Genomic DNA, 16,964 nt, shown 5'->3' on the forward strand with positions numbered 1-16,964 from the left:
GCATTGCCACATTTTATGTGTTGCTCCGTTTTATTTTAAATTTGAATTAATACAAGGCCTGGAGAATATTGATCTGGTAACATTGCTGTATTTACTGATTTCTATAATGGGGACAAGATAACATCCAACTTAAGTATAATAGCCAGGGTACACTACAAAAGGCAGATTTCTTTTGTTTACCATTCTATGAATGTGCAAGATGGGGTAGTGCCAGAATTATACAGCACAGAAACAAGCCCTTCAGCCCAACTTGTCCATGCCAACCCAGATGTCTGAGCTTATCCCATTTGCCTGTGTTGGACCCATATCCCGCTAAACCTTTTCTATCCAAACGTCTTTTAAGCACTGTGATTGTACCTGATTCTACAGCTTCCTCTGGCAGTTTGTTCCACGTACCCACACCCCGTCTGAAAAAGTTGCCCTTCAGGTCACACCAACTACATGTACAGTTGCAACATGACATTCCAGCTCCTGCACTCAATGCCATGACTGATGAAGGCAATGTGCCAAACACCTTCACCACCCTGACTACCTGGGTTGTCACTTTCAGGGAACTGTGTACCTGTATCCCTAGGTCTCTCTGTTCTACAACTGTCTCCAGAAACCTACCATTTACTATGCAATTCTTACCCTAGTTTAACTTACTAAAATGCAATACCTCACACTTGTCCGAGTTAAATTCCATCTGCTTTTCCTTGGCCCATTTCCCCTGTTCATCTAGATCCAGTTGTAATCTTAGATAACCTTCTTCATTGTCCACTATGCCACCAATTTTGGTGTCATCTGCCAACTTACTAAACACATTAACGACATTGCCATCCAAATCATTAACACAGATAACAAACAACAACAAATCAGCACCCATCTATGTGGCACACCACTGATCATGGGCCTCCAATCTGAATCACAATCTTCCACTACCACGCACTGTCAATTTTGCATCCTATTGGCTAGTTCACCCTGGATCCCATGTGATCTAACTTTCCAGACTAACCTACCTACCATGGAGGACCTTGTTAAAGGCCTTGCTAAAGTTAATGTAGACAATGTCTACCACCCTGCCTTCATCAATCTTCTTTGTTACCTCTTCAAATAACTCAATCAAATGTATGTCTGTAATACCATTATGTGAAACGTGTAATTCAGGAGTACATGCCATGTAAGTGATCTGAAGGATTCTTCGGATGCTGGTTCACATCAGGTTAATCAGAAATACTTTCCAACAATGATGTATATACAAGATAAATTTAATTTTACAATGAACCATGAAATTACTTTAAAGTTAATTTTAAAGAAGTTGGGAAAGGCAAATTGTATGAAGGTATTAAGGTTTCATTTAAAAATATACTTGCTTCAGTGAAAAATATCAATCCCTGTGGAATGAAGACTATTAATTTTAGATTAAAAAATGCTGGAAGCACTCAGCAAGTTAGGCAGTATATATGCAAAGAGAAACAGTTAACGTTTCAGGTCAGAGATCTTTTCAGAACCAGGGAAGACAGAAACTATTCATTTTAGTACCTATTATGCCATCCGATACTTACAGGTCAGATTTAGTACAATTCAGAATCAGAGAAATAACTGCTCCAAAAAAAAGCGTACCTTCAAGCTCAGAACACATTGTTATTTTGCATCATTCTTCTTCTAAGCATCAATAATGAATAAAAGCATCAAAACTGCTAATTTAGAGCTACTTAACCTGAATTACAGGTAGTTTTGTTGTACTAGAAACTAGATTGAAACTTCTTAACCTCATTTCACTTTGGTCCCTTGCAATCATTAATCATAATGAAACTAGCCTTACCTCATCAGTTAATGATCCAAATCATTTAGAAAAATCACAAATCAACTCCAAAAATCTATTTAATTCATTCTCTGTAGTTTATGAATGAAGGCATTTTTAAACAAGAAATACATTACATAGCTGAAAAGGATCATTTATTTAATTAAACTGACATAATTTATTGAGAAGGTTATCACAATAAAAGCTTGAAAAGTTAAAGAGTGCACAATGAGCATCAGACGTAAATCCAACAGGGTAATTAATCAAATGCAATAACTATTTGACAATGTACATCTGAGAGCAACCAACATATCAATTACTACACTAAGTTGATTAGATTGCTGGAAGAATTAATTAAAAAGTTCGGCAATGTACCCAAGAAGAACATCAGGTAGGCTGACAGAATAATTTTTGCTTCTTTGTCATATTGGATATCAACAGCTAGGAACATTTTCTTTTCTTCAGTGTAGCAGTTCTGTACTTCAATACTTATCCAGTTTTATATTAGTTTTCTGTTTATGAAGTGGCCTCCTTCAGTTTTGCAAGAATGGAGTCAAAGTAAATTGCAGGTTACAGGTCAAGAAAGATGAAAGAAGGAAGAGGACCAACTAGATAAAGACGGGGCAGTGGGGAGTGGGGAGACAAGTAAGTGGAAGAAGAAAATAGTTGGGTGAATAATGGAGACTGGTGGGGTTACAGGGAAAAGAACAGAAATGATGAGAGAGGTGATGAGAGTATTGAATAGGAGAGGAAAAGGAGAAGAGTAGTTAAAGGACAGTGGTTACAAGGGATGAAATAATGAGGAGAGGGTGAGAAGAGTGATGCAGACTGTGAAAGGCCAAGGGTTGAATGTCACCGGGTGCATAATTAAGCACATTTCAGTATGGCAGTATGACAAGGGCTCACAGGAAGGATTTATACTCAAAGCTAGGGGGTGGAGGGTGATGAGGTGAGGATTTCATGTGGAGTAGAGTACTGCTCAGGTAGGCAAGAGTGAGGCAGTCCTGCTACTCCCCTTGGGGTTCAGGCTGAGGTAGGTCAGATCTCTATAATGAACATCAATGCATCATGGAGCTAGCTACCAGTTTGGGTGGAAGGGACAGGACAGGACAGGACAGGACAACAAAAATCAAAATCAGTTTCTACTTCACCAGAGGCAGTGACAGCACATGGATCATAAGCGGCAGTGCAGTGGTGCTGTAGGTAGCACAGCTGTCTCACAGTTCTGACCTCCAGTGATGTCTGTGTGCAGTTTTCATGTTCTCTCTGTGACGATGAAGGTTTTACCCCGGTGCTCCAGTTTCCTTCCGCATTACAAAGACATTCTGAATAGAGGGTTGATTGGCTACTGTAAAATATACCAAATGTAGCTGGTTGGTAGAAGAACCACTTTCATTCCACCATCTGCCTTTTCCTCCCTTGGTTCATGAATTGTGGTTAATGGGCATGTGTGAGAGAACAGATTACAGGAAAACAGGCGGGAGAATGGGACTAGAAACCTGTAGACAAAAAACCACCTTCTTCAACTTAAATAAGGGCAATTACAATTACATGAAGGTGGAGTTGTTTCAAGTGGACAAGGAAAATAAGCTAAGAGATGGGTCGATGGATGAACAGTGGCAGATATTCAACCAGCTGGATCATAACACGCAGGAATTTATCCTAACTAGAAAGAGGGTTACATGAGAAAGGAGGCACAATCTGTGGTTAACAACAGAGGTCAAGGATAATGTTAAATTGAAAAGTAGGGCAGACAAAGCAGCAAAGGTTGGTAGACCAGAGGACTGGGAAGTTTTTAGGATCCATCAGAAAAAAAACAGAAAAGCTCATGTCAAAAAATGCATGAGTTTCTATGGATATTTAAATAGAAAGAAGGGTGGAATTTCTAGAGAATGAGAATTAATGACAGGAAACAAAGAAATAGCAGATATGTCAAATTGATTTTTGTTTGCATCAGTCTTCACCATGGAGGACATTGCAAATATCCCAAAGAGAACAGATGGGCTAATTCCAAATAACAAAGAGGAACTTGTAAAAATCCCAATCAAAAAGGGATAAAGTCCTAGGGGAAATTCAAGGGCTAAAGGCAGACAAATGGCCAGCACCCAAGGACGTGATGGCCTGCACCCAAGGAAGTGGATGCAGAGACAGTGGAGCCATTGATTGATTTTTTTTTCAAAACCTGTTAAGTTCTAGGATGGTACCAGAAGATTGGAAAATGGGCAATATGACTCTCTTGTTCAAAAAGGAAGACAGAAGCGAACTATAGGCCAGTTAGTTTAACATCTATTGTTGGCAAAATACTTGAGTCAATAATCAAAGAGGAAATTACTAAACATTTAGGAAAGCTGAATATCATTCCAAAGACATACAGGTTAGGACATTGTGGGCATGCTATGTTGGCACCAGAAACATGGCGATACTTGCGGGCTGCCTCCAGAACACCATGCAAAAGATGCATTTCACTGTGTGTTTCAATGCACCTGTGACTAGTAAAAATATCTTGTCTTATCTCTCTTATAATCAAATCTAATCATCATGGTTTTATGAACAGTAAATGTTTGACAAATTTTTGTGAATTCTTTGAGGAGGTGACAGGAGATTTGATTGAGGGGAACCTGTAAGTGCAATGTATTTAGATTTTTAAAAGGCATTTGATAAGGTGCCAGAAAGTATTGGAGGAAATGTGTTAGCAATGGATTGAAAACTGGTAGCCAAATAGAAAACAATGAGTTAGAATACATGGGCCCTTTTCAGGCTGGAGGGATGTAACTTATAGAGTACCCCAGGGATCATTTCTTGGCCTTTTTTAGTTGTTTGCTATTTACATTAATGATGTAGAGGACAGAACATATGTAAGGTTTCAAGTTTGCCAATGATACAAAAATAGGTGAAGGGCATGTTGTGATGAGGACATTGTGATTTTGCAACAGGATATAGATAGATTGTGATTGGGTTAAAACCTGGCAAATGGAGTTTAATAAGGGGAAGTGTGAGGTCATGCATTTCACAAGGGGATAATAGTGACAAAATAAGGGGCTGGTCATTTAAAATTGAGGAGCAAGACATTTCTTCTCTCAGATGGTAGTAATCTTTGGAATTCTCTGCCTTGGAGGATGGTGGCCAGATCATTAGATACATTTAAGGTCGAGATAGATAAATATTTGAAAGATTGAGGAATTGGAGGGAACTGGCACAGGAGTTGAGGCCAATATAGATCAGCCAAGATCAAATGGAATGGCAGGGCAGGCTCAAGAGGTCTGTGGCCTACTCCCGCTCCTATTTTCTTGTCTTCTTATGCAAGGTATACTAGTTAAGCTGGTAACACAAGATATCAATAGATGGAGGGTGTTTGGCACATGCTCTGCCCTTTCTAGCATGAAGATTGTTTTGTAGCCATATGACTTCAGTAGAGACTGACTTGTATACTTGTTGAATATTTCCTGTTCAATTCTTGCAGATGTCTGTCCATTAGGGTCAATGGAATGAATATCTAGCCAGAATTATGAATTCATGGTAAGGAGCCAGAAAAGATATGGTGGATCATATTTTTGACAGACCTGTGTGTTGCTCTGGAGTTCATGCTTAAATATCCAGACTCAAACTTCTGGTAACTGTAACACAAATACTGTAACACACAAATTTATGTGTGATCATAAATTTTATCCACTTAGCATTCCCACCAGAAAGGTTCTCTATTCAATCCTTCATCTGTGGATACTGAGCTTATCCTAACTAGGTTGTCAGTATAAATAGCACAAATGTTCTTAGCAGTTTTGGGTAAGAGTGGGAAAATTCAGCCTGTGTTCCTGCTTTTGATTGCTGTTGGAAATGGAAGTGTGCTAATAAACAATTATCAAATGTATAATGTAAATCAGTAGATAATATCAAACTTTGTTTTGACATGAATATGTGCTTAAATATCCTGTTAACACTTATTACCAGGCTCACACATAAATAATGGTACCTCTGGCAGATGCTGGAGGATACCTGGCACTTGTATAACTGAAATCAATTACTTTTGGAAGGCGAGCAAGAAAAAAAATGAGATCATTCTGAAAATGTGCCTGACAGCAACAAAAATCACATTGCATGAGAAAAGTTGACAGGTGGTGGTATACTGGCAAATTGTTAGACTCCTGTAAAATGTTATAAGCATTAATGCCAAGCATAATGTAACAGATGGCTTTTAATTCTCAATCAGCAGTACCACTTAAGACAAAACTAACAAAAGAAGTGTTTGTTGGCAACTCCTGGTTCCCTGCGGTTAGCATTTTAAAGATTACTTGGAAAGCGGCAATATGATGGGCATTATGGTCTTTGTTGTTTCAAGTTGTCTTTGTTCTTTCTGACAGCTTGTAGACCAGAAGGAGAACAGTTAAAGGGGTTAAGTCTTAAGTCTTCTAAGTTTGCAATTGCTATTAAAAACCTTGTTACAAAATTGCTTTCCAATGATGGATGAGAATACATGAGCAATCCTGAGAATGTGATGTCATTTCTTTTCAAGCATGTTGGAAGCAGATTGGAATCTGAAAGATTTTTCCTTTAAATAAAGAAAAGATTAACTTATAAAAAGGTTGACGACTGTATAATGGTGTTGTCCATTGATACACAAAGAAATTATTTACTCTCTCAAGATACAGTCTCTTCTGGTGAGCTTCATCTTTTTCTGTAATGTGTTACTACAAATCCACTGACTTTTGAAGAATATTTTTAGACTGCACAGCAAAACAGCTGAAAATCTTCAAAGTCATTTCAGAGAAAAAGACCCCTGATTACCTGCTCAAATCTATTATAAAATGTAATATTTCAGGCACATCTGAGACGATGTTAGATCACAGAATATGATTTGGTAATGTATGATCCACACAATTCTTTCTGATTCTCTTTCAGGTGACAGCTGTCAGCTTATTTATTCTCCATTTATAGTTTATGTTCTTCACTCTTTGATGATTATTGCTCCCAAGTTTCTAAGGGACTTAAATTTGTGCTGTGCATTGTTAGTAATAAACATGTCAACATATTTCATTGGGATTCCTCTGCAATTTTGGCAAAGATTATTGCTAAATTCTACTGGGATAAACAGATTAATATCTTGTCCAAAATAAGTAATGCGAGGAACCGAAACAACTGATAAAACTTTGACTTTGAAACCCAATTTCAAATTAAGCCCCGGCCATTTGGAACTACATAGCATACTGGTAATCAGGTCTCAAACCACGTTAACATTATTTGAGTGAGCTGCCTGTGCTTGCTAGACCTCCATGGATTATGCGTTTATTTCAAGATGACAAATTTCAAACTGTTTTTCATCCCTGGCAGTAGCCTGAGAATTATTCCCAGCCTGAGTGGAAAAGCAATGAATTACCTATTATGTCCATATGTTTTCAGACCATGAAATGGATCATCTGTAATATCAGCCAGTTGTGCTACTGAGACAACTTGAAACAACAATCCTACTGAGGCAGTGTTTGGGAGGGACAGCATTTCCACCTTTTCTTACTGAAGTACAACAGCAGTACAAATAGGACCAATTAATGTATTTCTCATTCCTTAAAACCCAGCAAACCGTTCGTGAAACCCACATCTTACAAAGAAATAAAGGAATTTTTTCTCCATCAGCAAAACAGTGACCACAAACATCAAATCATATGAAGGAGTCCATGCAACAACTGGAATTTTACACAGCACACAGCTGGCGTATTAATGTGGTGATAATAAAATGAGTAGCCATAGAAGAGCAGAAGAAGCAGGAGAAAAAATTCCTGGTGCCAGGAAAATATAGGGTTGTAGCGGTTGCTACCGCGGAATAAAACAAGACTCTACTCAGAGGATTGCCAAACAGAACTGGTTTATTTTCCCGCCTTGTGCGGGCCCTTTAAGGGAGAAAAACTCCCGCCCAAAAAAACCGGCAATGACGTAAGTCCTACGTCATCAGGACTTTCCCGCGTGCGGGTTCTCCCCGTCGCTCGGAAAGACGAGGCCCGCCACCATCTTGGGCCTCGTCGCTCCGACGCCGCGCGACCCGACTGCCGAGCCGGTTCGCCCGACTAGACGGTGAGTCGCCACAGGGTGATGATATTAGCTAAGAAGGTGTTGATGTTGGAATTCCTTTCTAGAAAACTGTAAACAGATGATATTCTGCTCATTGCTAAAGGCATCATTTTGACCCCTACATTATCCCCAATAAAGTAATCTGGAAGGTTATCATCAATATTACCTTCAGCACGTATTCATGTCTATGTACTATCTATGTCTAGTACAGCACATACTATCCATATCTGGTTTAGTTGGGCTGTGCCTTAGACAAAAGTGAGAAATTTTCGACATAACACTTTTTTATACTTTGTGCTGTGTTTATTATTTTAGTATTTTTGTCTCATTGCTTCTGTATAGTAAAAGTGAATGGTGTATCCCTTTTGACTCATGACTTTTTAATGCTGAATAGTGGATGTTACTTGGAATTTAGGTGAGCCTGTACTTTGTGCTTACTCCTAAAATGGCCCTCTCATTATTGCTCTCACATCTGTTGCAATAATGACTGACTGATCCTTGCCATATCTATTGTCATTTATGGGTTGGAGGTTACAGGTGTTGGATATGACACCAAGTTTAAAGGTAGCAGCCTTATCTCTGTCTCTTCTAGTCATGTCCCTGCTGCTTGTTACCGGCTACCATTATGTGGGAGTTTAAGTGTCATGCTGTGCCATGTTACTTTCTGCAGCTATCTTGCTCCACGTTGTTGCAAACCCAAACGTCTGTATCTCACAGAAACTGTAGCCTTTCTGGGAGGTTTTACAGAAGTCAGATGGTAGAAACATCATCTATATGTTAGTTCCAAATGATACTAGGCTTTAGTCTGAAGCAATAGATTATGCTTTTTTGGCATGAGCTAGTGCAAAATGACCAAAACTTAGCTTTCTCTCAGTCCCTCGCACAAAGAGTTCAACCAAATAATTCAACTAAAAACAGGAATTCTCCTTTGGGAATCAGAGATAATGCCCTATTTTCTATGATCAAAGTATTAATATCCCAATGTGCTGAGTAACTAAGATGAAGGAATGTACTTTAATGGTAAATTTTAAAATTATTCTCAAATAATGGATTTTGACAAACCATGTCAATTTTCTGGGAATCCTGTTCAATGGAATGCCAAAAGCTGACAGTCAATTAATCAAACTAATCTTTGCAAAGAATGTTATTGCAAATTGGAAGCTTTTATTGGTCCATAATGGATCAAACCAATATACTACCTTGAGATCTGTGTCATTCTGGTGTATGGACAATTAAATGTTTTGTAATGCAGTCTTAAATTCCCTTGGATACTAGTAATCACCATATCAAAAGAAGGGCCCATTTTTACTTCCTTCATTATTTTAGGAATCGCGTCCACTGGATATCAGGATTCCCCACTCAGATGTGAGAAAATAGCAAAAAACTTTCACTGAAAACCTGAAATAAAAAGACAAAGCTGGTAATATTCTGCAGGACAGGCACCATCTTCACAGAGAAATCACAATTAAAATATTAGGTTGATGACCTTTCACAGCTGGAAGTTGTTAGAGATGGAAGTGCATGGACTGCCTGTTTAATTTGGTGAGGGCACCCACAAATTTCTCGCTGTGACCTCATTAACATGATCTCAATGCTAATGGTAGTGATACAAAATTAGAAAATGCTGGATGCACTCAGCAGGTCAAACAACATCAGTGACCTGCTTAGTGCTTCCAGCATTTTCTGTTTTTGTTTTGGATTGGACGCTTTTTTTTGCGCTAATTATGCCTTTGCTAGGTTTAGCCCACAATCATGAGCTCGAACCATTTGAAGCTATCTAGTGCTGGTTAAAGCCATGCTTCAGTCCCTTAAAGGGGAGCTGCGTTAAAATATCATGCAGTGCTAGATGTCAATCTACAAGGCTTTAGAGACTGCTGGAAGCCACATAAGAGATGGCAGCCTGACTTCCAGCTCAGCAATGATTGGCAGCATGGAGGAGACACATGCCCCATCCGCAGGGTCTAACTGTTCATCCCCCATTCAAATCCTATTTCCCACTCAATCCACGATCTCTTCTTATTTACTCGCTGCAGGTGGTTAAAACATAGGCTTCTTTTCTCCCCACCCTAACCATAACCCCACCCATGTGCCATCTTCTTTCAGATAGCACGAGTTCTTGTATGGACAGGTGATGGGGGATGGCAGCAAGAAAGCTATGAAGAAGGCACCCCATCACTATTTGATATCCACTCACTAGCTGACATTTTGTGAACTGAAGAGAACGGTTTGAGGAAAGAGTAGCTTTCATTGCCAGCTCCCTGAAGCGTGAATTTGCACACAACTTCTGCTCCAGAGAACTTAGATAAGGATGTGGCAGGTGATAGAACAAGGCTGTTGGCCAGGCAATATGGAATGCTTGGTGCATTGAAGGGTTTGTCTAAAAGAAATGTGAATTAGTACGGAGATTCCAATCCTGACCTTTTGAAAGGTTTTATGCTGAGCATGAAGTACATCCTCTTCAGCATGGAATTGGTGGCCAGCTCCGTTTCAACGCATGCAGACCCAATCATTAAGCAATGTCTGATGACTAAAGTGCAGTAATGTATTGTAAATAGGGACTCTCAAAAAACATTTTAAAATATACTTCTTAGCAGATTTCAGATAATAAAAGCACACAGCACTAAAAGATGATGACAACATGAAGTTCAGAATTATGACCACTGCATTTCTTTCACATACTCCCTTGTGAAATTTTGGCACACAGTCTATACTGGTTCACAGTGCATTCCCAAACCCACACTAATTATTCCTGCAGCTCCGCACGTTCCCATCAACTCGTCCCAGATTCTGCCACTCACCTATGCACTAGGGACAATTAACCAACTCACCCTCAAATCTTTGGCCAATGGCAGGAAACTGGAGCATCTGTGGTCCAAGGAGAACATACAAATATGGAGCAGGCACGGTAGTGTAGCGGTTAGAGTAACGGTATTACAGTGCCAGCAACCCAGGTTCAATTCCAGCTGCTGTCTGTAAGGAATTTGTACATTCTCCCCGTGACTGCGTGGGTTTCCTCCGGGTGCTCTGGTTTCCTCCTACATTCCAAAGATGTGCTGGTTAGGAGTTGTGGACATGCTACGTTGGCGCCAGAAGCGTGGCGACACTTGTGGGCTGCCCCCAGAACACTCTATGCAAAGATGCATTTCACTGTGTGTTTCGATGTACACGTGACTAATAAAGAAATCTTCTTATCTACCTTATCTTAGAGGGCATAAAACATATGCACTAAAGCATGATGTCCCAGTCCATGTATGACAATGGGATCCAATTTATGTGGAGGGTGATAATGCCAATCTAGCTACATTCAGCCTGCCCTGTCAATCTTTTCTCAATTAATAAATAGTTGCTTGATACAATACAAAATCCATTCAGCAATTCATGCATTGTCTGTAGAGAGAGAGCGAGAGAGCGCGAGAGCGCAAGAGCGAGCTAATGTCTCAAGTCAATGACGAGACATTAGTGAGGTGTTAACTCAGCCTTTCCTTCTGTAAATTCTGCCTGATTCGCTGATTCTTTCCAGCATTATATTCATTTCTTGTTTTGCCAACATAAGCAATGTTTTGTTTTGAATCAGCAGTGAGGTAGCAAGAATCAGCGATATTACGATCAGGCAACATCTGCAGACCAATCTGAAGTTTGAGTCGACTTCTGTGCCTCTACAAAAAAAAAGTCACTCCATGAACAGACAATTCGAGATTGTGCTGGGAGTCCTAGCTTTACCTCCAAGGCTGAATTGGAGAAATCTACAACAAAGTATTTTATGTATTTTAACTGCAAGGCTGGTTTAGTGAGATACATTTCATTCATCAAGAACAACATGGAATCATTGCAAATTACCAATGGAGCTATAGGTTTTTGGCATGTGCTGAGAAATACATCATTGCATGGACTGGATTATGTACAGCAGTAACCCTAAGTTGACTAAAACTAGCAATACCCACCCCGTCAAACTAAACACCCCAGGTCAAAACTGTGCTGATTGATGCCACGCTGCACATCAGCCTTGGCTTATTAGACAGGAAGTGTGGGGATGGCATGGGTCATCTTTTACATTCTGAAGTGAGTAAGTGATAGAGTTATGCCTTTTGGATTTTGTAAATCTAGAGGTGTCACTTGCTGCACACTAACGAGGTTTCTTGGGGAATCAACTCAACGTGGCCAACATGATGAACCACATCCACAGGAGGAGAATATGATTCAAGTCTTTGGAGGGGAAGGAAAGGGGCAACGTAGTTTAATCATGGTTGGGGCGACTGGTTCATGTTCTCTTTGTCATTTTCTTTCCCTTAGACCTGGATTACATTCTCCCCTATATTCATTGTTGTTGTGCTGCCCCTTTCTGAGCTCAAAATTTTGTTCTCTTCCTATTTTGATCTCTTCTCCCTCCACTGCTCAATGTTCTTCCCCCCCCCAATCTTTTCCTCACCCCTGATGTCTTGCCTGCAATTATTATTTTCCTCAATGATCCTTTCTCCACCCCCTCCTGATCTTTTCCTCACCTATCCCTGATTTCCACCTTCTTTACCCGAATTCCGTCTCTTCAGTCTGCAACCTGAGGGCTCCAGCTATACTGTATGCATGTATACTTGCAAACACTGGGTAGTGTTTGGGGTAAGATGCTGTTGGGACAGTCCTTAGATGGCCTTATGATGCTGTGCCAGCCATCATAATGTAAAAACAGACCAAACATCAAGTGACACAGTAATTTATGTGAATAATAGCATAGAAGTAATTCCAATTCTTCCTAAGCTTCATTCTTGATCCTGCATAAGAATATTTGATTTTTTTTTTCCTTCACAGAAAGAATTTGGGAATGACTCATATTGAAGTGCTGCACCTTGAAACAAAGCAAGTTTGCACAGATTTAAAAATAAACAATCCGGCAAAATTAGAATCATAGAATTAAAGAATTGTTATAGCACAAATTTGGTTGTTCTAATGGCCTCCATCTGTGCACTATCAAATTGCTCTTTGAAGGCCACCTTTACAAACAATGAATTCTATATCATAGCTACACTCCAAGTAAAGGCTTTCCTTATTTCCCTTTGTACCTTTTACCCAAAATGTTATATCTGTGCCATCTGTTTATAGAAACAGTTTCCCTCAATCTGAGCAATCTAAACCAGTCGTAAACTCGTTCTCCTTTATCAAGTTTCTTCTCAACCTTTTGTTCAAAAGAGAACAACCCTGTGATCTCTAGTCTAACATTGGAACTGAAAGCTCTGGAAGCATTCTATAAACCTTTTCTGCATCCTCTCTAGGACCTTCATATCAGAATGGTTTGCAACACTACACTTGACATGACTTCCCTGCTTCTGTACTCCATGTCTTGATTTATGAATCCCAGGACCCATTTGCTTCACTAACCATTTTCTCAGTGTGCCCAGCCACTTTCAAGGATTTATGCATGATTAAACCCAAGTCCCACTCTTCCTGCACACCCTTTAGCGCTGTACAATTTAATCTATATTGTTGATTATATCTCAACTAGATTATGTGATGTGGCTAATTTTCTACTCCAGAGTTAACAGCGAGGGCAATTCATTACAACTCAAGCCCAATTAGTCTGAAACTGTCAGAAAGACTGAACATCCAAAGTTTAGGAAGACCGAAAGCACAGGACAAAGAGTTAGTCAGCCCACTGGAGAGGAAACCTGAATTTGGAGGAACACTTGCTCACCTCAAACTCACAGCCAGTCACCATTAGAAACTTGATACATTTATATAGCACCTTTGAAAATGTTCCTATTAGGCGAATTGTCAAAGAACACATTACACCAAGTTGCGCTAAGCACTGTTCTAAGTGCTACTGCAGCAGAAGGACTTTAAGAGGGAAAGTTGGTGCTGAAAGGATTTACGAAGGGAGTGCCAGGGAATTCTAAAGTATAGGTGACTCTGCTAATAGAAATGGTGTGGTATTTTTTAAAAATAAATTCTCTTGTTCTCAAGAAGAGTTCTATATTTGGATGGGCTAATGTGAGAACTGATTACATGTTAATCCATATGATCATGTGTTGTAAAATGAAGTAGCTTAATGACTCATACTCAGCTCATCAATTAAAAGTATTATGAATCTGCCTTCTGAAAGATTGAAGAGATCCATGTGAGGGCATGGTAGTGAAGTAGTCACGTTATTGAAATAGTTAACTAGAGGCCTGGACTATTGAGACAAGAAAGTTCAAATTGTGCCAAAGGCAGAGAATTTCCATTCAGTTAATTAAATAAATCAAGAAATAAAATGATCGGGTCCATATAAATCCCATCTGGACCCTTAGCAAAGGAAATCTGTTGCTTTTGCATGATCTTAGAATCATATTTAGTTGGAGGTAATTTCTGCTCATCCAATCCTGCATATTGGACAGGCAGTATAACAATTTAGAAACAGTGAACATAATCAAGAGAGGTAATGATGAAGTAGAGGTGGGTTTGCCAGCATAAATGAAGAAAATAACACTGTAGTTACAGATGATTTTGCCAAGGGGCAGCATTTAGGGGTAAAGGTGAGAGTGACTTGGCAGAATTTGACCATTGTACTTGATGTCAAGGTAAGTCATTCTCAAAGGCTGAAGAGAAAAAATACACTCCAAAAGCTGAGGGGAGGAGAGGTACAGATCCTACAGGGTGAAATTTCCATCTGTCCAAATCAAATATTTTCAGCAGGTGCTGTGTTAATTTTGGTTCATTTCAATACAACTAATCTGAGTTTTGAGATAAGAACTTAAATGTGACACTTTGCAGAACTCTAGGATGAAATACAAACATAAATGGATTCCTCTACCAATGAATCACCAAATCATTTCTATTGCCATACTGTTATTTGAGTTCTGCAACTCTTCCCACCACTAAACAATATGGCTTGTCCTGGATTCACTTGCATCCTGATATCTACTGTTGCTAAAGGTGTAAATAAGACATAAACATTGTACTATGTATTTCTCTCTTTCATACATTTTAATATGCCCACACAATGTGTCTCATTTAAACTGCTGTAATTTATAATGCAAGTAAAAGGAGGGAAATATGGATTCCAGCCCACATTCTTGTCTTCTGCTGTCACTGGAATAGAGTAACATCTTGTCAACTACTGACCAAATCTGAATAATTAGCTCAGGAGGAAAGTAGCAAAAAAGAAACCATAATTACCTGAAGTATTGTAAGGACAGACTTCCTAGAGATTAGCAATATGATCTCCTATTTACTGAAATAAATAGGAGATAAACTATTTACTATTTTACTATTTACTGTAACTGGCAGGAAAAAATATCACGCTAAAACTATCTCAAATCTAGAAAACTTAAGAATGTTAACATCTGGTGGTCAAGCGTCATCTGTTCTATCTGCCGAGAGAGTTCTCTGCCACCATCCTGGTAGTGATGTACATTCCACCCCTGGCAAACGTCAAGCTGGCATTGGAGGAGTTGAGTACCATGATCAACAGTCACGAGGCAGAGCACCCTGATACCTTCTCAATCATTGTGGAGGATTTCAACCAGCCTAGCTTGAAATCTGACCAACTATGACCAACGTGTCACCTGCAGAACGAGAGGAGCCAACACACTCAATCACTGTTACACCACCATCAAGATCGCTTACTGTGCCATCCCGTGCCCGCACTTTGTCAAGTCCAATAACCTGGCTGTACTTCTACTCCCAACACATAGGCAGCGACTGAGCACCACAGCACCAGTGGTGAGGACCACAAAGGTATGGTCCAGGAGGCAAAGGAGCACTTACAGGACTGCTTTGAATTGGTGGACTGGACCATATTCAGGGATTCATCTTCAGATCTGAATGAATATCCCACAGCCATCACTGACTTCATCAAGACCTGCATGGATGAGTGTGTGTCTTTGAGAACATACCACGTTTTCCCAAACCAGAAGTCCTGGATGAACCAGGAGATTTGCAGTCTGCTGAGGGCTAGATCTGCAGTGTTCAAGACCAGTGTTCCACAATCCTACAAGAAATCCAGGTACGACCTACAGAAGGCCATTGTGAGAGCGAAAGCACAATTCCATGTGAAGTTAGAGACATAATTGGATGAATGACAGCTGTGGCAGGGTTTGCATCCCATTACCTCCTATAAGGAGGAACCTAACAGCATAAATGGCAGTGATGCTTCACTCCCCCTTGAGCTCAACGCCTTTTATGCATGTTTTGGAAGGGAGAATAATACTACACCTGTGCAAACCCCTACAGCATCTGGCAACTCTGTGATCTGTCTCGGAGGCTGATGTCTGAACATCCTTCAAGAGGATGAACCCTCGCAAGGCTTCAGGCCTCAACGGTGTACCTGGTCAGGTACTGAAAACCTGTGCCAATCAACTGGCTGTAGTGTTCCAGGACATCTTCAACCTCTCACTGTTGTAGTCGGAGGTTACCACCTGCTTCAAAAGGTTAGCAATCATACTGGTGCCCAAGAAGAGCACGGGGAGCTGCCTCAATGACTATCGCCTGGTAGCACTCACATCTACTGTGATGAAGTGCTTTGAAAGGTTGGAATTAACTCCTGCTTGAGCAAGGACCTGGACCTACTGCAATTCACCTACCGCCACAACAGGTCTACAGTGGATGCAATCTCACTGGCTCTCCTCTCAGCTTTGGAGCACCTAGATAACAGCAAAACATACATCAGGCTGCTGTTTATCAATTACAGCTTGGCGTTCAACAGCATAATCTCCTCAGTACTAATCAACAAGCTTTGAAACCTGGGCCTCTGTACCTCCCTTTGCAACTGGATCCTCAACTTCCTTATCGGGAGACCACAGTGTAGTGCGGATCTCCTCCTCGCTGACAATCAACACAGTCACACCTCAAGGATACATGCTTAGCCACCTGCTCTACTCTCTCTACGCTCATGACTGTGTGGCTAGGCGCAGCTCAAACTCCATCTATAAATTTGTCAATGACACCACTGTCATTGGCAGAACCTCAGATGGTGATGAGGTGTACAGGAGTGAGATAGATCAGCTGGTTGAGTGGCGTCACAACAACAATCTCACACTCGACATCAGCAAGACCATGGAATTGATTGTGAACTTTAGGAAGGGAGGTCAGGAGAACACACACCAGTCCTCATTGAGGAGTCTGCAGTGGAAAGGGTGAGCAACTTTAAGTTCCTGGGCAT

This window comes from Pristis pectinata, chromosome 6 (assembly GCF_009764475.1).
Source record: "Pristis pectinata isolate sPriPec2 chromosome 6, sPriPec2.1.pri, whole genome shotgun sequence".
In the NCBI taxonomy this organism is placed as follows: domain Eukaryota; kingdom Metazoa; phylum Chordata; class Chondrichthyes; order Rhinopristiformes; family Pristidae; genus Pristis; species Pristis pectinata.